The sequence below is a fragment of the Triticum dicoccoides genome, chromosome 4A (genome assembly GCF_002162155.2).
Source record: "Triticum dicoccoides isolate Atlit2015 ecotype Zavitan chromosome 4A, WEW_v2.0, whole genome shotgun sequence".
NCBI classification, from domain to species: Eukaryota; Viridiplantae; Streptophyta; class Magnoliopsida; order Poales; family Poaceae; genus Triticum; species Triticum dicoccoides.
Genome location: NC_041386.1, coordinates 254,692,888 through 254,718,205, shown reverse-complemented (window position 1 = coordinate 254,718,205; position 25,318 = coordinate 254,692,888).

Sequence of the window (25,318 nt, the reverse complement as noted above, 5' to 3'; positions counted from 1 at the left end):
TATTTACCTTGCAATGGGAAGAGGTGCTTTGTAGTGGGTTCGATCTTACGGTGCTTGATCCCAGTGATAGAAGGGGAACCGACATGTATGTATCGTTGCTACTAAGGATAAAATGATGGGGTATATCTCTACATAGATAGATCTTGTCTACATCATGTCATCGTTCTTATTGCATTACTCCGTTTCTCCATGAACTTAATACACTAGATGCATGATAGATAGCGGTCGATGTGTGGAGTAATAGTAGTAGATGCAGGCAGGAGTCGGTCTACTAATCTTGGACGTGATGCCTATGTAATGATCATTGCCTAGATATCGTCATGAGTATTTGAAGTTCTATCAATTGCCCAACAGTAATTTGTTTACCCACCGTTTGCTATTTTTCTCGAGAGAAGCCACTAGTGAAACCTACGGCCCCCGGGTCTCTTTCTCTTATCATTTGCCTTTGTGATCTATTTTCCTTTGCTTTTATTTTCAGATCTACTAAACCAAAAATACAAAAATACCTTTCTACAATTTATTTTATTTGGCATTCGACCTATTAACATTTACATCTCTCTCACGTCTGTTTGCCCATCTTGGGGCGCCGCTACCCGAAAGGGATTGACAACCCCTTTTACACGTCGAGTTGCGAGTAGTTGTTATTTGTGTGCAGACATTGTTTACGTTGTGTTGCTTGGTTCTCCTATTGGTTCGATAACCTTGGTTTCATATCTGAGGGAAATACCTACCGCCGCTATGCTACATCATCCCTTCCTCTTTGGGGAAATACCGACGTAGCTTCAAGCGACATCACACTACTCCCCCGAAATCAATACAATCAAAGCAGAACGTAGGGTATTATCTCTTCAAGAGAGCCCGAACCTGGGTAAATTCTCGTGTCTCTATTACCATTGCACCAGGGCTACTTGTTTGGTACCCTCCACCTGAGATCTGCTAGATATGACTCCATCATTGGTGGCCAATACACGTCCCTCTGAGTAGTCATAGTGGTTTGATGGCTCTTCGTATCAATGGCCAGGTCAGATCCAGCATGAATATCCTGCTAGGGCAACTCTTTGTCTCTAGCAGCATCACCCTCTTCACTGGTTCGACTGGACACCTCAACCAGATCAAAAACTTGACTCCAGGATGAATTGTCAGATTCGATAACCTAGAATATGCTTTAGATTACCGCGGTGAACTTGTCTATTCAAATTGGGTGTCAGACCAGGTCGTGGAGCATGACAACAAGTCTGTCCAAAGTCCAAACCCTGGAGTCAGTCCTGGTGCTGGAAAATGGCGAAACCCATGTGGTAAATAATAGAATGGATTTTCTTTGGAGTTCTCATTAAACAAGTATGACCAAGGAGTCTTGTAAGAGAAGAAAACATAGTACTCAAACATTTCATTAACACCCACAAGTAGCTCCAGGTCATGAATCACAAATACTTCTCTCGACCATTATTCTTTGGAACTTCAATCTTCGGTGACAGGGTTATGCCAAAATTTGCTAGGTGCAATGGGGTTCCATTGTGGCTTAATTTTTTGCACCATGGATCAAAATAGTTGTATCTTTTGAGCTCAGCGATCAATATTCTCATTTACCACATACACACCTCTTTGGAGAAGGTCGATCATTTACCACTCAATATCCTGATTGGTGATTGAGTCTCATTTATGAGAATTATCTCAATATATCGCAACATGACATGAAATGAACGAGAAGCTAGGGCTCCATGATTTTAGTATCACGGGCAAGTTTTGGCATAACCTCAATCACTTCAAATATTCGTTCCTCCAAATAACTCTATCAATCAGTATCATCAAGACAACCAAATTCAATACTATGGAGTTGAAGTGCTTGAGTGCTAGTTCTATTCAAAAATTCTGAGCTCCTAAGTTTCTTTTTAGAGGTTTTTATTCCTTTTCAGAGCAAAATCATGCTTTACAACAAGGCCTACCTCTAGACAAGATATGAAGTAAATGTATGCATGGGTACATGATATTACATGACAATATTAGCAAGTTACAACATACCAAGTTCAGACCTTAGTTGGCAAAACCGTGCTTCATCCAATGGCTTGGTGAAAATGTCGGCAAGTTGCATATCTGTTCCAAAATGAGTTATCTCAATATCCCCTTTTTGCACATGATCCTGAATGAAGTGATGATGAATGTCAATGTGCTTGGTGCGAGGGTGTTGAGCGGGGTTGTTGGTGATCTTGATTGCACTTTCATTGTCACATAGAAGAGGCGCCTTCTTATATGTAATTACATAGTCCTTCAAGGTTTGCCTACCCATAGAAATTTGATATGTATCCAAACGCATCTATAATTTTTTATTGTTTCATGTTGTTATATTATCAGTCTTGGATGTTTTATAATCATTTTATATCATTTTTTGGTACTAACCTATTGACATAGTGCCAAGTGCCAGTTCCTGTTTTTTCTGTGTTTTTTACATCGCAGAAAATCAATATAGATGGAGTCCAAATTCCACAAAACTTTACGGAGATTTTTTACGGACCAGAAGGAACAAGTTCGGCCCTGGTAGCACCTGGGGGGAGTCCCGAGGAGGGTACAACCCACCAGGGCGCGCCAGGAGGCATAGGCGCGCCCTGGTGGGTTGTGCCCACCTCGGGTGCCCCCGGACCGCCTCTTTGCTCTATAAATACCCAAATATTCCCAAAATCCTAGGGGAGTTGACGAAATATTCATCCAGCCGCCGCAGAGTCTAGAACCACCAGATCCAATCTAGACACCATCTCGGATGGGGTTCACCACCTCCATTGGTGCCTCTCCGATGATGCGTGAGTAGTTCTTTGTAGGCCTTCGGGTCCGTAGTTAGTAGCTAGATGGCTTCATCTCTCTCTCTCTCTCTGTCTTGATTCTCAATACAATGGTCTCTTGGAGATCCATATGATGTAACTCTTTTTGCGGCGTGTTTGTTGGGATCTGATGAACTTTGAGTTTATGATCAGTTATATCTTTTTCTATCCATGAATGTTTTTTTGACTATATACTGCAAGGCAATAGCCTCGCAGCTCTTTATTCAAAGCATCAAAGGAAAACAAATTCCTGTACAAGTCAATTACATAGGGAAAAAAGAAAGAAGATAGAAATACTTACAACCCAAACTGGGTAATAATACTATGGGAGATTAGAAATCCAAATCAGAATTCTATCCCTGTATTTACATTTTATCCTATGAGAGAGCAAGGTTATGTCATGAATAAAGTTGTGCCTCCAGGCTCTGAAAGAAGGCCTCTCATTCCTGAAAACCTTGCCATTCCTCAAGATCCAAATATTCCAAGCAGCTGTAAAGATCACTTCAGTGAAGAAGATATGCCCAAAATCCTTCCTAGCCTTTATAGCCATGTTATAGGTGGTCATCCCAGGATGAGGATCCCAGTGAATCTGCAAGTAATCCCAGACTCCAACACTGAAATTACAGGAGAAAAACAAGTGAGCAATATCCTCATGAATGAGATATGGGCATAGAACACAAGAATGATCGTCCACATGCCAATGCCTCCTCTGCAACATGTCTCTGGTGTTTAGACGATCCCTCAGCATAAGCCATCCAAACATTTTAATTTTCAAGGTGCATGAAGATTTCCAAATCCATTAGAAAATAGGATCTACAACAATATCTTGATGCTCATGTACATAAAAGGATTTAGGTCTGAAGCACCCCTTATTAAAAGACCATATCCATGTGTCATGATCTACAGTGCAACAATAGGCATTTATCATTTGTTGTAGACATTCTAGCTTAGCAAAAGCCTGTGTAGACAAAGGTAGATGCATATTTGAGAGGAGCTCTTGAGAAAGCACATTAGACACTGAAAGTTGTCCATCAATAACAAATGAAAAGAGTCTGGGAAATTTTTCACTGAGGGAGGAACCCTTAAGCTCAACCACCCAACTATCAATCCAAAAGAGAATAGACCTGCCATCCCCCAACATTGGAGAAGCCATCTGACAGTGTTTGTGTGCCAATTTAAAAACATCACGCCACCAAAAGGACCCATAAAGGCTGGTAGTATGAAGGAGAGAGCTATCATAGTAGGAATTCTAGATGAGACCAACCTAGGGGATGTCATGATGATTATAAAACTTGTGCAAGAATTTCATAAGTAAGGCCTCATTCTGCACCCTTAGATTGAGTACACCAAGACCCCCCTTATTTTTTGGTAGACATACCAAATCCCAACCTGCCAGAGCTTGTCTTGGAGTATCAGAATTCCCGATCCAAAGGCATTGTCTCTGAATCCTTTCATTTGCTTCAGAATTCCAGGGGGATGACAAGTGTGCAGAGGAAATATATGGGCATGGAAGTTAAAACAGACTGGAGCAACTGTAACCTACTTCCTTGGTTCAGAAAGCAAGAAGTGGTAGACAATCTCCTTTCAATCCTATGCACAAGAGGCAACAGATCCTGAATTGAGGGCCTGGTAGTCCCCATGGGTAGACCCAAATAAGTGAAAGGCATGACTCCCAATTTGCATCCTAGGATTGAAGCCAACCTATTAGCTTCATCATCTGACATGTTCATAGGCACCAGAAGAGATTTAGCAAAATTCACAGATAACCCAGTTGTAGCAGCAAAAACATCAAGCATGTCTTTAAGAGCAAGTAGCTAGTGGTCAATAATAGCCAACACAATTAGTGTATCATCAGCATACTGCACTATGGGGAAGTCCTGACTGTGAGATGGGATTGGAAGAGTCAATATTCCTTTACTCCACATATCATTGACTACAGTCTGAACAAGGTTAGCAGCAAGCACAAACAGTAAAGGTGACATTGGGTCACCTTGTCTAACTCCCCTCTTACATTTAAAGTGATGACCAGGTACACCATTAAGTAGCACAGAAGATGAACCAGATGACAGAATGGATTGCATCCAGGATATCCATTTATCATTAAAACCCTTGTATCTTAGAATTCTAAGAATGGCATCATGCTCAATAGTGTCAAAGGCCTTAGTAAAATCCAACTTCAGCAAGACAATTGGTGTTTTTGAAGCTTTACATTGGTGAATGTACTCAAAACACCAGGCTAGACAATCCTGAATAGACCTAGATTTGATAAACTCATATTGGTTTTTACGAATACAGGAAAGAATCACTTTCTGTAGTCTATTTGCTAGGAGTTTAGTGGGAAATTTCAAATAGGTATTTGTCAAAGAGATTGGCCTGTAGTCATTCAAACCCTCAGGACATAGCTTTTTCGGAATGAGAGTTATGAGAGAGCTGTTTATACACTCCAGGTCAAGATGTCCTTCGGAAAAATCCTTGACTAATTGATGAAAATCATCCTTAATGATGTGCCAGCACTTTTTGAGAAAGAGGCTAGTAAAACCATCCGGCCCAGGAGCTATGTCAGGAGGCATCTCTTTAATAACACAGTCAATTTCCTGCTGAGAAAAAGGTTTAGTCAAATCATCAAGTCCCTCAACCTTTTGGATAATATTTGGCATATCAAAACCCATTTGAGTGTTATTTGCACATCCAATCCTCTGTTTGAATTCTTGTAAAAAAGTCCAGCAATTGATGAATGATCAGAGATAACTTGCCCATTATCAGAAATTATACTGGAAATAGAGTTACTCCTGTATCTCTCAGTGGCCATGGCATGGAAAACTTTAGTATTTTCCTCTCCCACTTTAATGCTCATGATAGTACACATCTGCTTCCAGTACATGTACTGCAATCTGAGAATATCCTCCAGATGGATCTTAACAATCTTCCTGAAAATTTCCTCTGGCCCAGACAAAGGCCTATATTCCACTAGGCCATCCAAACAGAGTATAACTTTATGACAATTAGAGATCAAAGCTTTAACCTTAGAAAGGCTAATGTGCCAATATTTGAGTGCCTATTTGAGAGCTTTAAATTTTGCAGAGATAACAGCAGCAGAAGATTTCTTATGTACTGGCCTATTCCAAGAATCACTGACACAATCAAGAAAGCCAGGCAAATTAGTCCAGTAATTTTCAAATCTAAAAATTTGGCCTTAGGAAAGAAGTTTTGATTTGCACCACACAAGGCACGTGATCAGAAGCAGTTCTGGCTAGAGGTAAGACCATAGTATTGGGATAAGAGCAGGTCCATGAGGGGGTTGTGAAGAACAAATCAATCTGTTCAAGTAAAGGAACAGTTTGCATATTTGACCATGTATATTTTCTGCCCTTAAGAGGAAGTTCAATTAAGCCAAGATGCCCAATAACCTCATTAAAAATAAACATGTTATTAATGTCACCACCAGGCTTGTTCCTATTGTCCATCGTGTGCAAGAAATTAAAATCACCCAACAACAGCTAATTAGCATCATCAGGGATAATTAGATCATGCAACCAATTAAAAAAATTATCCCTAGCCGGGTTTTGACAGGGCCCATAAACATGACCAATGTCCAGGTTTGAGAATTATGAGTAGATGTGAACTCCACCACAATACCAAAACTAGCAGACTGAATTAATTTACCAGCAAACATAGCGGTATTCCAAACTACCAATAGCCCACCAAATGTGAGATCATTAATTTACCAGCAAACATAGCGATATTCCAAACATAGCGGTATTCAGATCTATTAAACCAAAAATACAAAAATACTTTGCTGCAATTTATTTTATTTGCGCTATATTATTTCAATCTACTACAATTTTCTGGCATCGTTACCCGAAAGGGATTGACAACCCCTTTAACACGCTGGGTTGCGAGGCGTTGTTATTTGTGTGCAGGTGTTGTTTATGTTGTGTTGCTTAGTTCTCCTACTGGTTCGATAACCTTGGTTTCTTCACTGAGGGAAATACCTACCGTCGCTATGCTGCATCATCCCTTCTGGCGCTATAACCATGGAGCAATCAAAAGGAATTTCTGGTGCCATTGCTGGGGAGGATCTTCTTCATAACCAGGTTCCTAATCAAAAATATCATCTCCTCGCAATTTACATTATTTCCCATTTGCCTCTCGTTTTCCTCTCCGCACTTCACAAAATTTGCCGTTTTATTCGCCTCTCTTTCTCGTTCATTGTTTTCTTGCCGGATCTGTTTTTCCGTGCATCTTTGTTTGCCGTTATGGATAGTTCTCCTTCTATTGCTTGCACTCCCGAGGACGAAGTCCTCAACTTTAAACAAAGGGGAGGAGAAAATTTAAAAGATTCTTGGTATATAATTTGCAATGCTCATAATAGATCTATCCACAAGCAATCTACTGTTGTGCTTCTGCGTTGTTTTTATGTTGGCATCACCACTTGGTATAGATTCGTCCTTGATACGATTACCGGTGGCAATTTCTTAATGAGTCCTCCTTTTGATGCCCTTAATGCTATGGGAAATTCAGTGGATTCACCACCTCTTATGGTTAATGAAACAATTTTGACTCTTGAGCACGTTATGGAAAGATTAGATGCTATCGAAAAGAAAATGCTCACCGAAGATCATATGGAAATAATATATAAAAAGATGCATAATTTTGCTACTCATATTGGGTCAAAAGCGGGAGATATGTTTAAGTTTTTAAAAGAGAGGGGCACCTTAATCCATGAAAGAATAGAAGAAAGTTCGTCTCGGATCGATAAATTGGAAGAAATCTTTAGTAATCTAAGCACGGCTTTTACTACCACTAAAATTACTGAGGAAACTCTCGTAAAGAGTAGGAGATCAAAGAACAAGGGTGCAACTACTAGTAATAGTAATAATGGAGATCTTAAGAAGATCAGTGTTCACCCGGATTTTGTTGAAGTGATAATAGATCCCTTTTGCAAGAATGAAATCTTTAAATTTATTCCTAGGAGTATTGTTGTTGAAAATCTTTATGCTAAATCCTTGAAGGATTCTAAGTGTTTGATTGAAGAGTTGAACAAGGATGAAAAAAACTTAGATCCTTGCTTTATGCCTAGCTAAGGGCGCAAAACTATAGCGCTTTGTTGGGAGGCAACCCAATGAATAAAATTTTATTTTTGCCTTTTTTTCCTATTCTTGTGTGTTAGCACAGTTATGCTACTGTTATGATTGTGTTTTTTATGTTTTAATTAGAGTTTGTGCCAAGTAAAGCCTTTAGGATCTTCTTTGGCGATAGTTGTTTGATCTTGCTGAAAAAACAGAAACTTTTACGCTCATGAAATTTATTTTGATCTTTTAACAGAGAGCGATAAAATACCCATTCACCTGCAGTAGATCATTATAAAAATTTCTTAGGTCGTCCTAATTTTTCAGAATTTTTGGAGTTACAGAAGTATTCGAAATAGTCAGATTGCTACAGACTATTCTGTTTTGACAGACTCTGTTTTCTTTGTGTTGTGTGCTTATTTTGATGGCTCTATGGTTTTCTTTGATGAGTTTTTGCCATAGAAAAGTTGGATTACAGTATATATAATACAAAAACAAAATATGAGTTGGTTTGATACAGCACTTATAGTAGTGGTTTATTATTCTTATACTAACGGATCTCACGAAGGTTTTGTTGAGTTTTGTGTGATTGAAGTTTTGAAGTTTTGGGTTATCTTACGATGGATGAAGGAAGGATGGAAGAGCCTAAGCTTGGGGATGCCCCGGCATCCCAAGCTATTATCCAAAAATGAGCAACCAACTAAGCTTGGGGATGCACCCGAGTGGCATCCCCGCTTTCTTCCAACAACTATCGGTATTTTACTCGAGACTATATTTTTATTCGTCACATGATATGTGTTTTGCTTGGAGCGTCTTGTATGATATGAGTATTTGCTTGTTTTATTTTGTGTTTTAAGTCATCAATCCTTGCTGGACACACCTATTAGAGAGAGCCAAAATTATGTCATGACTTGTTAGAATTGCTCTTTGTGCTTCACTTAAATCTTTTATGAGCAATGGACTTGCTCTAGTGCTTCACTTATATCTTTTTGAGCACGGTGTGCTTAGTATTTTTGAAGAAATGCTCTCTTTCTTCACTTAGATTTATTTGAGAGTTAGTAAAATTTTGAAGAAATTCTCTCTTGCTTCACTTAGATTATTTTGAGAGAAATAAATAGTATGCTCATGATCTTCACTTATATTTGTTGGAGCTTGTCAAAAGTAACACATGAAAATTAGTCCCAAATTGAAAGATATCCAAGAAGGATAAATAAAAGAAAATGTCATGAAGACCATTGGACAAAATAAATTTGATTCTTAGTAATAGTTTTGAGATATGATGATGTGATATGTGAGTTATGTTGATGAGTAATTATGCTCTAGTAGGAATATTGGTGTTAAGGTTTGTGATTCCTGAAGCATGCACATGTAGTATCTCGTTATGCTATGATGTTGGAGCATGATTTATTTTTGATTGTCTTCCTTATGAGTGGTGGTCAGGGACGAGCGATGGTCTTTTCCTACCAATCTACCCCCCTAGGGGCATGGGTAGCAGTACTTTGCTTCTAGGGCTAACAAACTTTTGCAATAAGTATATGAGTTCTTTATGACTAATCTGAGTCCATGGATTATACGCACTCTTACCTTTTTGCAATTTTCTAGCCTCTACAGTACCATGCATTGCCCTTTCTCACATTGAGATGTGGTGAAAACTTCACACGTGCATCCAAACCCCGTGATATGATACGCTCTATCACACATAAGCCTCATTATATCTTCCTCAAAACGGCCACCATACCTACCTATTATGGCTTTTCCATGGCCATTCCAAGATATATTGCCATGCAACTTCCACCGTTTTCATTTGATGACTTGAGCATCTATTGTCATATTGCTTTGCATGATCATATAGCTAACATCACTACTACAGGATGCTGCTAACGCGACACTATGACCAAAGACCCTTCGAGAAACTGTGTGCAATGCAATAATCGCAAACGGTGCTGTATGAAAACCGTCAGAAATGTGTAAAACGTTTGCGATGATGGATGCATCAAACACGGTTCAGGTTTTAGTTGCGTGTGCGATGAAGGGCATACGGTTCAGTTCAATTAACTGTTTGCGATGAGGAGGAACAAAAGGAATGGGTAGCTAGATGAAGGCGTTTGCGATACACAACATACGGTTCACTCGGATGAACTGTTTGTGATTAGGCAACACAAAAGAAACGGTTAGCCAGATCAAGGTGTGTGCGATATATGGCATGCATTTCACTCGGATGAACTATTTGCATTGAGACATGAGAACAGAAATGGTTCAACTTAACAAGATGTGTGTGATACGCGGCAAACAAGTCTGTAATCAGAAATGTGTGTGAAGACCGATAATAACATAGACGTTTGCTGCTAATAAGACGTGTGTGTTGTGCGATGGGATTGCATACAGAACAACAACACACACACACACACACACACACTTATAAGGACATGCTTGCATAACCAAATTAAACATCCACTTACATAGGTGGCTACTACAACCATGGCATTTACACACACCAAATTAAACTATTACATGCATAATTACACAGGTGGCTACTACACACATGACATTTCCACACACACAAATAAAGTATACTATATATTACATGCATGATTAACTAGCATAAACGATCATCTGATCATCATCTACTTCTTGTGACGCTTGCTCTACTTGTGGCTCGATCCGGGCTCGTCGATTTGGGTAACGAGGCACTTCCTCATGTCAACACTCTTGGCCTGTGTATCTCGTAGAATGTGTACACGCTGTTGGCCGCCAACCTGAGGTGAGGTTCATCAAGTTGCTGCATCCAGGCCTTGTGCCAGGATACGAGACTTGTTCTCTGGGCATCCTGCTTCATCTTTTTGTAGTAGGGGTCGATGATGGCCGAGGCAAGTTCGACCAAGGAGTCCTACTTCATGCTGCCCCAGACCCTGTAGTGGTCACGGATTTCGACAAGGTTCTTGCAGGCCAAGCCCGTAACACTGAGCGCTTTTACATCGTCTTTGGTATCCACCATGGCGAACTTGTAGTCGATGCTGTTGACAAACTTGTTGAAATGGTCGCAAGGCTCTTTGGCCATGCAGTAGTGGTAGATGACGACATGATGGCGCACACACAACTGGGTGACGGCAACCTTCTGATCTATGTCGGGATGACCGGCGGTGTACTGGAGGTCGATGCCGACCACCTTGTACTTGTCTCCAGCAAGCAACTGCTCAACGCTGTTGATGTAGTCGTCCACCACGGCCGGGTCGATGGTGTACACCACCGAGAGATCCATCTCCCTCGCGTGGGTCTCCACTCTATGCTCGCCGAACTCCATTGGAGCACCGCCGGACATCCCCTCTCTATGTGTTGTCATGGGTGTGCTTGTTGTGTTGTGGGGCGTAATCGAAAGGTTGAAGAGACTAAGGTTATAATGGTCGCGGGAATTAAAGGGGAAGCCGAACGGCTAGGAATATCGGCAGGCCCTGATGGCAGTTCTAATTTGCAGCGCGTAACTCCATCGTTCTGCATGTAACTGCATCGCGTGGCAATGCGCGCGGCACAACCGCATGCATATGGGGGCCCTTACATGATCATGCGCATGCCCAACCACTGGCAGAGCGCACGCGGAGGGACGCGAGCAGAGCGCTCCGCGGTCACCTCAAGGAAAAGTTGTCCACAAGCCGAGCGCGCCGACGGACATGAGCAGAGCACATCAACGGACGCGACGGAGCACGCCGCGGCGCCTAATGGCGAGCACAACGCGCTGCGGCGCCTAAAGGCGAGCAGAGCTTGCAGAGGGACGCGAGCAGAGGACGGCACAGTGATACGTGGCAAATAAGACGAACTATGTGAGCGATGTCGGAGATATCAAGCACGAATCAGATTAGAGTTGCGTGTGCGGTACGTGGCAGGCAGTTGATCCATCAGAGCTGTTTGTGATGGAATAAGTCATGTGTGTTGCAGGCAAACGCTTGCTGGTGTATAACCTTAAATTTCACCAAAAAAGTGTTAATGCATGTTACAAAAATTGTATAGCTGGAAACTATGTTCAAATACGACTCCAACAATTTAATCTATGGCGACATGCATTCGTATTTTATTAGTTAAATCCTACTTATAAACCAGGGCGGGGGTATAGTAGGTAATTAAATCACAAACATTTTTTTATTACCTATATGTGTACATGTCCTCTCGTCCTCCTCTCACACGTCTCGTCACTCCGCTGCCACAGACGGCTTACAACGCAAGCTTGCGCAGCGCGCGGGGGCGTTCTTTTGGCCAAACGGTGGCGCCAATGAATCGTCGATGAGCCCGTTCCCACACAACCTTGCAGGTTCCCGCGCAAGCTTCCCGCCCGACTCAGTGAAATTCCCCAAAATCCCAATGCTTGCCGGCCTGCTATAAAAACCCTCACGGCCGACGAGTCCTGCGTCGCATTTTCCCCTCTCTCCCTGTAGCTTATCTCGTCTGCTTCTCCTACAATCGCCAATGGCACCGGTCTGTCGTCATCGCTCAGCCACTCCACCGTCATCAAAGGACAGCTCCAGTTGGGAGGCTACACCGCGGCGTTGGCGCAGTCCCCGGTGTAGTGCAGTGCGTGTGGCGTCCCTGTTGGGTATGCGTGGAACACCCACCACACGCTCCGCCACTGCTGCCCGTCGGCAGCTGTTGCCGGCCGCCGTTGCCGCCACACCACCGTCGAAAGCCAGGGCCATCTCCCGCTCCGCCGCCACGGCCCGAAGGCGGGAGGTGGCCGTCATGGCCGCCACCCCACTGCCGGCCACCGTGGCCATCACCCTCTCCGCCACCGTGGCCCGAAGGCGGGAGGTGGTGGTCATGGCCGCCACCCCGTCATCGACCACTGTGGCCGCCAGCCCACCGTCGACCGTCGGGATCATCACCCGCTCCGCCACCGCCGCCCGAATGAGGGAGGCAGAGGTGGAGGCCCGCACGTGCGTCAGCGACCTTGCGTGCTACATCGAGTTCCTGCGGGAGGAGGAGGAGCGCCTCGTCGAGCACACAAAGAGCCTTATCGCAGCCGTGGTCACAGCACACGCCGACGCAGAGGTGAGGAATCAGGAGATCTACGAGCAGTCCGGCCGCTTCGAGAGGGATCGTCTGGAGCGGCAGTGGGCTTTCGAGCTGGCAAGGGTCGCTGAACATGCAACAGTGGCAGGCACCGTATTGCATTTGTCCAGCTCGTTGGTAGGCTCCTCCTCCTCCTCCGCCTCTATGGTAGTAGTAGTATTTAGGGGCTATTTTGTTTAGTTTATCTGACTATAGATGTGTGGTCGAACTGTACAACGTACTTAAAATTAGGTAGTATATGTAGTTGAACTAGCTATTTCAGTATGTGGTTGGCAACAATTGGGGAGAAGTTTGGTCGGCTCAACTCTCGAGTTGAACTGTTTGTATAAATTAAGAACGACTGCTTAATCTACGAATGAAATCTATGCTTAATTACCGAATTTTAGTTGCAAAAATTACATAGCGCTAATGATTTCTAGCTGCATATTTTGACAAATCGCAGTGTTACAAGGATTGACAAATGGCAACGTTACTAGATCAACAAATGTAAATCTTTCCAGTTTGACAAATGGCAACATACCCAATATGACAGATTCAAATCTTACCAAATTGTTTGTACGTGGTTGCACACGGGTCATCCAAAACAACCATTTGCGTTGAAGGGATGAACAAATCCTGTGCTGCTCCCACTTTGCATACTGGTGTTCTATATAAATCATTTGCGATCAAGAGTTGCAGAAATCCTGCTCGGCACATTTTCTCTTGGCTTCCTGGGGAAGCTGACGGTTTGCATACGGGTGTTCTAACTAAAATGTTTGCGATGAGTGTTTTATATTTAAAAGCGAATTAAACTGTGGCTTGGGCGCCATTAATGGAGAGGATGTGAGCAAGGCGGGCGGCCATGGAAGTCAAAGGGGCGTACAGCTCGCACGCTTCCCGGTGAGCTTGCGCACTCGAGGACAGCTTGCACACCTCTCGGTCAGCCTGCGCACTGGACGGAGCTTGCACGCCTCTCGTTCAGTCAAGGTCAAGAAGCTCTCCGCACAACACCTCCTATAGACACTAAAACCAAGACACGTGGTGTCACGTGAATGGTTAACAGAATTCTGGATTTACTAGAATTTAAAAACCAGGCATCTCAATGTCTTGTCGGCAATCAACGGTGCCCCGGTGTTTGAAATTCATTCCCATTTCTTGCATGGGACCTAAGCATGCACCCAAGGACACATATTTGATTTTTCAATAAGTTTATATGCACTGGAGCATGTGCATGTTGTTCAAATTTTAATTATGCGCATAAAATGCCTGAAAAACCCAGTTAATGTATAAAAATATACAAACAAACCCTGAATAATTCCAATTTTTTTGACGACACACCTATAGTTGCATGTTCCCTGCAGATAAAAGTTCTAACAATTCAAACACCATCATTTGTAGCTGTGACCCCATTACATAATTCAAATGATCAAGACGATAAATCAAGTAGATCGCACACTGTTTATTATCACCAACCGTGTGAGATGCAGCACAAAACATCTTGGAGCACCGTCGGTGTATAGTACTATAAATCAAGTAGATCGCACACAGTTAGTCTCCTTTGTGTACCCAAATTATGCAATGACGTGGATAACCACTGTAAACAGGGAAATTCAAACCAAAAATTTTGACGTTCAAACTCAACACACACGGGTTAAGATATCTGAATCGTTTGTGATGTTCACATATCATACACAGTTCCAAATTTTCGACTTTCGTGGAAATATCTACCTCCCCGCCCCCCATTACCAAAAGCCACATTTCCCCTCTTTCCGCCTTCCTTTCCAAGTTGAAACCTTCACTCCTTGCTCGCATCGCCGCCGCCTCCTCGCCAGCGACCCTCCTTCACGCTCCTCGGCCTCGCCTATATAGGCAGGTAATCCACACCCGACCCCCATCCTCCACCTCCTTCCACATCCCACATGCCCCTACCGCTGGCGCGAGTGCGACACCTTCCACCCAAATCACCGACCCCTCCACCAAATAAGCGCCGGCCTAAGCCATGGTGCACACGGTATAGCCAGGACCTCAAGGATCATTTGGCAGCGGAGAAGCAAATCGCGGCCGCAGGCGCGGATGAGGTCGCGATGGCAGCCATTCGTGTCGACCCCTAGATCTTGAAGGAGCACCTTGCCATTTGCTAGCTATGCCGGTTAAGCATGCTCGGTTTACCCATTGTGTGTGCTGCTCCTGCCTTTCCTTCACAAATTCTAGTGAATAGGGATATCTAATTTTACCATGAAATCTATTGCTCTAGTGTATATGTTCTATATGTCGTGCAGTGTGGTACTCACTTATTAACTTTTTTTGTTAATTAGTTGTCGTCTTTAGTTAACTGTTTGGTTCAATTCTGCAAATGTGATGTTCAATTCTTCAGGCTGCAATTTTGTATTGTCTTCCATGTAAGAAATAAATCGAATTTATCTTTACAAAATTGTGGGTGCATTCTGTTATTGTATACCATGTGAGGAATAAATTGAATTTGGCTGTAGTAAATACATGAGAAACAAATACAATTGATACAATTGGGTGTAGTTGACTGTTTGGTTAACTGTCTGGTCTTCTATTAGGAGTATGTTATATTGTGCAATGTGGTGCTCAGTTAATTTTTGGTTCATTTGTTGTGGTGTTTAGTTAACTGCTTGGTTCAATTCTGCAATGCGATGTCCAATTGTCATGGGTAGAATTTTGTATTGTTGTGCATGTGAGGAATAAATCGAATTTGGTTGCACTTAATACATGAGAAACATATACAAGTGCTATATTTCCTAGTTCTTAATCATCCTTGGTTTGGATAAATTGGTTTTCCGTGTGCTTGAATTAATCTGATGAATCTGCAATGTGATTATTTTTCATCAACATATTCTACTGATAGCATGCGAACCCTTACTTAACCTGATGACTAACTACCTTATATGTGTTGCAGGGAAACAATGGGAAGCACTGAGGTTTACAATCGAGGTTAGCACGTGCATGGTCCATTGTCTAATAGCACATTATTGTGCAATTGCAGGAACCATTCTAATATTTAGGTTTTTAACAATTTGGTCTTGCACATGTAGGTCCTGCTGACAGAGGTTTTGACCCACTGTTCGACCCTTTTTGCATATGGGGAAATGAGTTGTCCATGAATATCAGTCAAGTCAAGAAACTCAGAAAGATTGTTAGGATAAAGAAATTAGCGATAAAAAACAACAAGATCTTTGTCTGCACAATGAAGAAGACATCAATTCACTACAGGATGGTACTAACTATTATACCTTGCCTTTTCTATTCCTTTGCCCCATTTCCAATATAGAGAAGATATTTATGCACATCCTTGTTTTCAGGTCTTTCCAAAGAAGTTCACTGATGATTACCTCTCAAACCACCTGTATGGTCAGGAGGTGAGGAAGGTATTCATACAACACCCACGGTTCAATATTGAAGTGTTCCTGAAGAGGATGAAGGATGGACGGTCAATCATCCACAGCCACTGTCCTAAAGTTACAAAGACCTTCAACATCAATGAAGGCTCAATATTTGCCTTCTGCTTCACCAGTTTTGCAGATGAGATACATCTGTCTATGTACCATCCATGATGCTAATTTCGAAAGGTTATAGATGTTGCATGTGAAACTTAGTCCTGGTGTAGTTGTGTAATGGGGTAGCTGAGTGCTGAAGCTATATGATGTTGTACTCTGATGTATTTCAATTATGAAAATGAAATATATTGTGTGCTTAATATGAACTGTCAATTAGATTAATAAATGGATTATGAATAATCGGATGATTAGCCTGCTAATTGGGTTTTGCTGTTGCAAACGGTTGTTGAAAAAATACCGTGGGCGATGACCTCGGGCAACGCACACAATTTCTAGGAATAAACCATGTTGGATCAATGAACAATCACACACGACTTTCTCTTGAAAATTGTTTGCGTTAGGCCACCTTGTGCAAACGTTTACCACATAAAAACTATGCATGATGGACAGCCTTTGCCACACAGTTTCTTTTACGGACCGTGTGTGATACATTCAATAACACAAATGATTTAACGGGAAAAATTGTGTGTGATGTACCTGTGAATGGAAACGTTTTCCTTGGAGCGACTGTGTGGGATGTGCATACGAACGGAAACGTTTAGCAGGGACTGACTGTGTGGGATGTACTTGCGACCGGAAACGATTTCACCTTATAATTGTATTTTTAGCTCTACCCTACATATTTCCGTATTTGAGTGCTCGCCGGTCGCACACGACCTCATTTTGCCGAACGTGTGTGCCAGGAGGGCATATCCCCGACGGTTTCTGGGTCGTGTGGGAAGGACCCCCCCCCTATTTCCCACACTCACTTGGCGACGGTTCCAAATGTCGTCACGGAAAGGGGTTAAAAACCGTTTGTTTAGGAGCTCGATGTACTGGTGCATTGTGTTTGTGGCTCAGCCACCGTTCATCATTTTTCATACATGTTACGCTAGATCATCGCCAAAGGCATTTATATAGAGCCATATTTTGTCATAGGTATCGAGTTGTAATTTTTATTTCTTTTGAGTTATAAGTAAAAAAGAAGTGTGATAATCATCATTATTCATTTTTAGAGCAGTGCCCCAGTAAGGAAAGGATGATGGAGACTATGATTCCCCCTGTAGCGACCCGACCTCAGACGGTCAAGTCTCTGTGCTTAAGTGTCATCCCTGGATTGCTATGCTGACACACACAGTACTCGAGGATTTATAACAGAGGTAAATCACATGTATAAAGTAATGTAAATACTATTACCTCAATCCATATAGCGGAAGTAACAACAATGTTGTGCAGTCCCAACAACACCAACGGCAAAGTTGAGTGTAGACGTCATAACCCTAACATATCACTTACTCGTCGTAAGATACCTGCAACATGAGACGTTGCAGCCATGTAGGTCAGTACATTGAATGTACTGGCAAATTCACACCATAGAGCAATGATGACCAATATCTATCACTACATGCATATTTGGTTGGTGGAGGCTCTAAGTTTAATTTTTTGCATAAAGCCAATTTTTTTCCTACAACAAAGGAATAGATTTTATTTTAACTACAAAGTTTATGTCGTTATTGAGAAGGTACCCCCAACTCAATCCCAAAGTCATTAATAACCCAACAATTTCATTAAATATAGTGATGAGATCAACCAATAATCCAAGTACCAGATACTCAAGATGTTCATAACCGGGGACACGGCAAATCATGATTTGTTTGTACACTCTGCCGAGGTTTGCACACTTTCCCCCACAAGACTCGATCTCCTCCGTTCAATTTCTCGCACTACATGATGTTTGAGAAACGGATGACCGAGACACGGTCTTTCAGAAGTATTAACTCTTTACGATGGGTAGTCCGTACCACCTACATCCCCTACATCTGCTAGTCTACCACTGAAAGAGGTTACACAACATACTCAACTATGCCAGAGCCCATAATGGCTTGTGGCTGCACATGGAAGTTTCTAGCATGAATAATCTTATGATCCCTTTGAGCCTGGGTGACATTCCAATAGGATGATCACACGGATACCCCAGGATCTCCTATGACAACACTGGATTCGCCGAGTGTCCGCGCAAGCCACTGGTTTCCCTAGGGTGCCCCAACCATTCCACCCAGATGTGTATTAAAGTAGCCACCTTAAGTTTCCCTTAGTTATAAATAACTCTCACATCTTTCATGTCTCACGAACCAAACCACGTCTACGAACATAGCAAAGTAGTATAAGCATAATGGATAAACCCAGGGTTTCATACAAGACAATAGGTCCTGCCTCATCAACTACTTCCCAAAACCCACATGTTATCAAAACCTACTCATGCAATGTTTGAGGGTTGAAACTAATGCATAAAAACTGGGTAATACAGGGATATGATCAAAGTGTGAACTTTCCTTGTACTATTGATGAAGATGATTCGCACTCATAACTCCTGATAGTTCTACTCATCACACTCCATTCAATCTATTGTAAGCAAGCAATTGCATACATAAGCACTCATGCAAAAGAATCAAAGAAAAGATCTCAGAAAACTTCACAAACAAGAAATTAACTCTTGCAACAGAAAACAATTTCTACTAGTACCAAAATTGGGTGAATTTGGTATTATCAGAAAGTTTAGGTCAAGAGCTTCAATTAGCAAAAAGAATCAACTAAATCGGAGTTATAAAACTCAAGTTATGAACAAAAGAGGTTCAAATTCAAATCTATTTGAAGTAAAATTTTAAAATTTCAAAAATATGTTTAAGTTCTTTTACTGGATATAGGGAATCATAACGAAGAAGCGGACATTGGTTTCATTGGATTTGGATAAGCGAGCAAAAAGTTGCGAGGGTTTGAAGATCAGGGTCTAAATTGTACATAAAACATCTACAAAGAGGTCCCTGACTAAAACAGAAAACCTATTGAACGAATGTTTGCTATAAAGACCTAAGGGATGAAACCGTTCGCTACAGAGTATAAAACAACGAACGTTCACTATATATAAAAAATGTTTAGAGGAAAAAACAAATTGATCTGGATCTTTAGATCCAGATCGGACGGACGAGGAGGGGCGATGGTTACCGCAGCAGCGGGTCGTCAGCGTGAAAGTGCAACTATCCCTAGGTGGTTTTGGTAATTCATAACAACATATAGCTCACTGAGCTAATGCTATTCCAAGATGATTATTTCAGGAAAGCTCAATGATTGGCATGGCATGGATGTGAAAGTGGAACCCTCAAAATGCTAAGGACAAAGGATTGGCTCAAGCTCAAAAGCTCAAGCTCAAAACTCGGTGTGACCGAATGGTTCAAATCGGTTGCACCGAGATCGAAAACCTAGATCAACTTAATGATCTCGATAGGACCGAAAGTAGGGTATCGGTCAGACCGAGAATCATAAAGAGGTTTTGGAAGTTTAAGTCTATGACGAATCGGGGACTCCGAGCGCTCCTCACACAGAGTGGTTCGAATCTGACTTGATCAAATTTTGTGATGCAACATGAATAGAGTTTGAGACGAGAAAAGCATAGATAGCTAGAGGAGGTTCTTAGGCATTCTTGTCCATCCACTTGGCAAAAGGAAATAAAACCGAACAATCAAAACAACAAGTGGATGTCCTCGAATGAGTAAAATATGCAACCAGCATGCTCACACAATAAGATGGCAAATGAAATATGTGACAAGGCATGCACAACCAATTCTAGCATCTATCAAGAAATTTGCGATGACTAGGTCATTAAAATATAAAATGAAATATAAAATGAAGAGTCTTGAGCTTTTGAGCTTGAGCCAATCCTTTGTCCTTAGCATTTTGAGGGTTCCACTTTCACATCCATGCCATGCCAATCATTGAGCTTTCCTAAAATAGTCATCTTGGAATAGCATTAGCTCAATGAGCTATATGTTGTTATGAATTACCAAAACCACCTAGGGATAGTTGCACTTTCACCCTCTCGTGCTCAATCGAACCCCTCCCTCGCCTCGAGTTCTAACACCCAAAGCCCAGGTCAGGTGCTCCGGATCTTCAATCATGTCCGGATCCAGCCTTCAAGGCCGATGGATGCCCTCCTCTGTCACTGAAGAGGATATCAAGAAGTTGAGGGAGGCCAGATACCTGACCGCCGAGGTTTCGCATCAGCTTCCTGCTCGAGGGCAGGTCGTCCCTACTCCTGAACCCAACGAGAACGTCGTGTTCGTCTCCCACTTCCTCCGAGGCCTAGGCCTCACTCTGGATCCCTTCGTCAGGGGTTTGATGTTCTATTACGGGCTAGATTTCCACAATCTAGCTCCGTACTCCTTTCTCCACATCTCGACATTTATTGTCGTGTGTGAGGCCTTCCTCCGCATTACCCCTCACTTCGGCCTGTGGCTCAAGACCTTTGAAGTGAAGCTGGAGATGATCGAGGGGCAACATGCAGCATGCGGAGGCGCGTCAATAGGCAAGATGGCAGGAGCTCCGTGGACGAAAGGTTCCTTTCCAGAGGTGTCCGAATTATGGCAACGGGAGTGGTTTTACGTCACGACTCCCAGAAGTGCCAAGTGGGCGGCTGCCCCCGCTTTCCGCTCGGGCCCCCCACCACAACTGATGTCATGGATTAGCAGAGGTCTGAGCTGGGGTCCAGCCAAAGACGTGCCTATACTGCAAAGCCGCACTCAAGATCTCTTCGAGGGAGATTTTGATTTGGTTGTGGTAATGCAAGTTATGCTGGTTCGTCGAGTCCAGCCTTGCAAACGCCGGCCCCTTCGCTTGTGGGAGTTCAACCTAGAAGGACCACATGCCATTCAAAGTTTCCTCGGCCTGACGCACGAGGAGATGTACAAGTCATTCTTCGGACCTCAAATAGAGTGCCCGGATACTACCGAGGACATGGGCCTGAGCAGTAACCGCGCTGCCGAACAAGTAAGTAATCCTCTAGCCGAACACACCATCTTTTATTCATCATGAAGTTATTTCTGAGAGATCGCTCTTTGACCAAGACTGGCTAACAAAGGCGAAGATGATTCGGTGTTCGGCCCCCCTCCCTAAGGGTTTGGAAAATCCGGTATTGGAAATGATGCTCGAGCTCGCACCTTGCCCGGATCCCTCAAAGGAAGATACAGGGGGAATAATATGGGCGGAAGCGGGCCCCATCACTGCTAGTTCCAACCAAGGGATTGAGCGCCTCCATGAAGGAGGATAACCGGGGGCGGAAGAGGACTCCTTCCGAGGATCCGGAAGCCGAGGCCTCCAAACGGGAGAACAAGTCTGCAACAGAGGGTCCTGCCTCGGGGGGTGCTCTTGCCACACAAAGTCCACGGGGGATCAGCCCTCCAACGAGTCGTAAGTGATCCAAAAAATACTTTAATAGTGAAGGTCTACTATCTTTCTTCTGAGAAAATAACCGTCGCATATATCTTGCAGTTTGGGTCTTAGCCCTTCTCAGCTAAGCTCGTCTTCGGGGGATCTTCTTCCGGAGATGATGGAGAGCGAAACGCCTCCCCCGGACTCCTCCGCTCAAGAAGCGGGCGACCCCGAAGTGTCGTCACGGAGGGCCTCTCTGGATCCGGTGAGGCCAGAAGATAATCCCATAGACCCCTGAAGTCCCCAGCGTCCGGCTCTCGAAGAGAGCGAACAAAAGAGTCCGGCACTGTCTGGTATGCGGTCGGACGTTTTGAGGGAGCTGTTGGGGCGAGCGGCCATCTCAGAAGAACATCGTACGCTGATGGGTACGGTGATGGAAAGAATTTCGTCCGCCGAAAGCGGATTACATGGAGCCTTTATGAGTCTACTGACAAGCTTTGAGGTACATGACATAATATGTGATAGTACCGCACATGTTAGGTGTGCCCTATGTAGATAGTAGCCCCTGAGACTCTAGTTGTCGTCGAGAACGGCGGCGAATAGAGGATCATAGTCCTAGGCAATAACCAGACTGCCTTTATGTGCAGGTGGTGGAAGCTTCGGTGGCTAGCCGAACTAGTGAGTTTGCCGAATTAAAACGACAACTGGATGCGGCAGACGCTGACATCGAGCTTGTTAACAAGCGGCTTGATGAATCACAGGGTAAGTAATGTGTTCTGGTGAATGTCATACAATAAGAGCAGCATGATGCCATTATATTTAATATGTTGTGACTATAGATGGAGCTGCCACCCTGGAGACCCTTCGGGCGGAGCTCGCCCGAGCCAAGGAACAAGTGAGGATTAGTAATGTGGCTGCTTTAAAGGCGGCCGAAGAGTTGAAAGCCGAGAAGGCCGCACATTGTGAGAGCCAAGAGAAGATGGCCAAGATGGCCGTAGAATTAAAAGGCATTGCTGACCGTTGCCGGCTCCTTGAAAAAGAAAACCGAGCGAAGGCAACGGACCTTGAGAAGGCCACGATGGCGTACAAAGACACCCGCTCTGCTATGAGAGCAAAGAAGGAGGAGCTGCGGGAAGCCGGGGATATTGCGGCTGGGAATCCCTTTATGCTACTGATGAAGTTCAGAGATCCATGGTATGCCCCTCTGGATCGGCTGTGGAGTTTGGCAGATGCGTATATGGACTTGGCGGCGAGCGCCGCCGATGCGGCCAAATACTTCCAAGGTCAAACAGATCGTGAAGTGGACAAGCTGTTCTGGTCACAATTCAACGTTCCAGAGCGTCCGCTTCCATTGACTGATCAGCTAGCCGAATGGGCCGAACTAAATAGGTTGTCCGGACTCGCCATGAGGTCTGTCGTGGATCAGCAATGGCCGGAAAAGCCAAAGCCGAATAGCTATTTCAGCTTAGTGCAACAGTTCCTTGGTGCGGTGCCGCGCATTAATGCGATGAAGAGGTCGGCGTGCATAGAAGGCTCGTGGATGGCCCTTGCCCGTGTTAAAGCATACTGGGCGGAGATGGACGCTACCACTGTTGCGGCGCAGGGTTCGGCCATAGGCCGAGTGGCTGCCGAGCACTATTTCGAGGAGGTTCTCGAGGGTGCTCGTTTGATAGAGGCCCAGTGCTCGAAGAATATTATGTTTGAGTGATATGTATTCCCATTGTAAACACAATGTTTTTATGAAATTTATTAGGGTTGTGTTTATACTTTTGCCTGAAAGTAATATGATGCCTCCTATGCGGTCGTTTATGTATACATGTGTATAACCTGAAAGATTGTAGTTGTCGGCTTCAGCCCCCACGCATATAATGCAGAGGTGCTCGCAAAAAAATGCATGTTCACACTTAACCCAACGTCTTGGTCCTATTAAGGAGGTGATATCGCAGTGAACGAGGCAACCGGACTATAATGCTTTAACACTTTCACTTAGCCATAGGAGTTTGACAGTGGGGCTACTAGATAGCCCCTAGTGGCTCCGCACTCTCCTGATCTCGGGGTGCATACATGCCTGGTCGGAAAACAGCCCTTCATTTAGGCGGAGGAATTCTAACATTCTGATAGGTCATCGAGTGGTTGACTAGTCTCACGCTATATCATGACAGTTAGTTTTTGGCTTTCTCTACTGAGGTACTCGTCCAGATGAACCAGGGCACAATCACAGTAGTTCTCCTGGTGCTACCTTAGCCGATAAAGCGGAACGTAAGGCACCAAAACACAGGAGCCGGGCAAACCCAACATTTGACCAAAGACAATGATTCGGAGCTGATGCATATAAGGCCAAACTCGCGACGCCGAACACTCCCTAAGGTATTCGGTCTTTATGGTATAAACCGGGCCTAAATAGTTCCCTTTGTAAGAAGCCCCTTGTGTCTAGGTACGTGCATTATTCTGACGTGGCCACATGCCAAGACATCGGCATCCTTCTCAATTGTACTGAGAATTCGAGGGATGTGTATCAACAAGAGACAGTAAAAAAGGTTTACGCAGGGTCTTAATCTAAAAAGAATCCTTGGAGCGGGTCCCTGCTGCACGTCTGCACCTGTGTCTCCGTTGTGCCGTATCCTGGACGGGTGTAGCACGATGATCATCTGTAAAAGAGAGGAACTTAGGTGAAAAAGTTGTCGTGCAAAAAGATAGTTTTTAAAGAAACCATGTATAACTAGAAATGAGTAGAAATTGCCACTTGTGTGTGCGCGTTGAGCCCCTTGTATTTGTAATAGGGGTGTGTCCATCAATCCGGTACAAATTACATATAGCAGGGTCGGACTCGTCTAACCGCATCCGTGGTCTTGACGACCTATCAAATGCTTTAGTTGGTGAGGCCGTTTTAGTGTGCAGCTGCCAAGGCAATCGCATTCTCTTCGGCGCGCAAAGATCGCTTAATACTTCCGTTCACTGTAATGATGCCACGTGGACCGGGCATCTTGAGTGTGAGGGAAGTGTAATGCGGTATTGCATTAAAGCGAGCAAAAGCTTCGCGTCCCAGTAGTGCTTGATAACCGCATTGGAACGAAGCAATGTGGAAGGTTAAATGTTCGCTAAGGGAGTTATCGAGGAAGCCGAATATAACCTTTAGTAGCAAGGAGCCCATGCAGTGAGCCCCTGGGCCTGGCGTTACTCCTTTAAAGTAGTGTTGCTATGGCAAATTTTCGTTGGGTCTATCCCCATTTCGCGAATTGTATCCTGGTATACCAGGTTTAAACTGCTGCCACCGTCTATCAAGACTCGTGCCAAGTGGTATCCGTCAATTATTGGGTCTAATACCAGGGGAGCCCATCCTGCCCGCCGGATACTTGCTGAGTAATCACGATGGTCGAAAGTGACTGGTTGAGACGACCAGTGGCAGGGTTTCACGGTGATAGGCCCTTGGGCATATTCATCTGGGAGGGCCGCTTTGCTTCCCTTGATCACGTGTAATACATTGACTGTTTTGACTTCTGATGGAAACTTCTTTTGTTCCCCAGTGTCTTGCTTGAGAGGCTCATCCTCATCTTCGCTTGGTGTATCCTCCCCCTTGTGTACGGCGTTGAGCTTGCCGGACTGCTTGAAGACCCAACATTCTCTGTGGGTATGATTAGCGGGT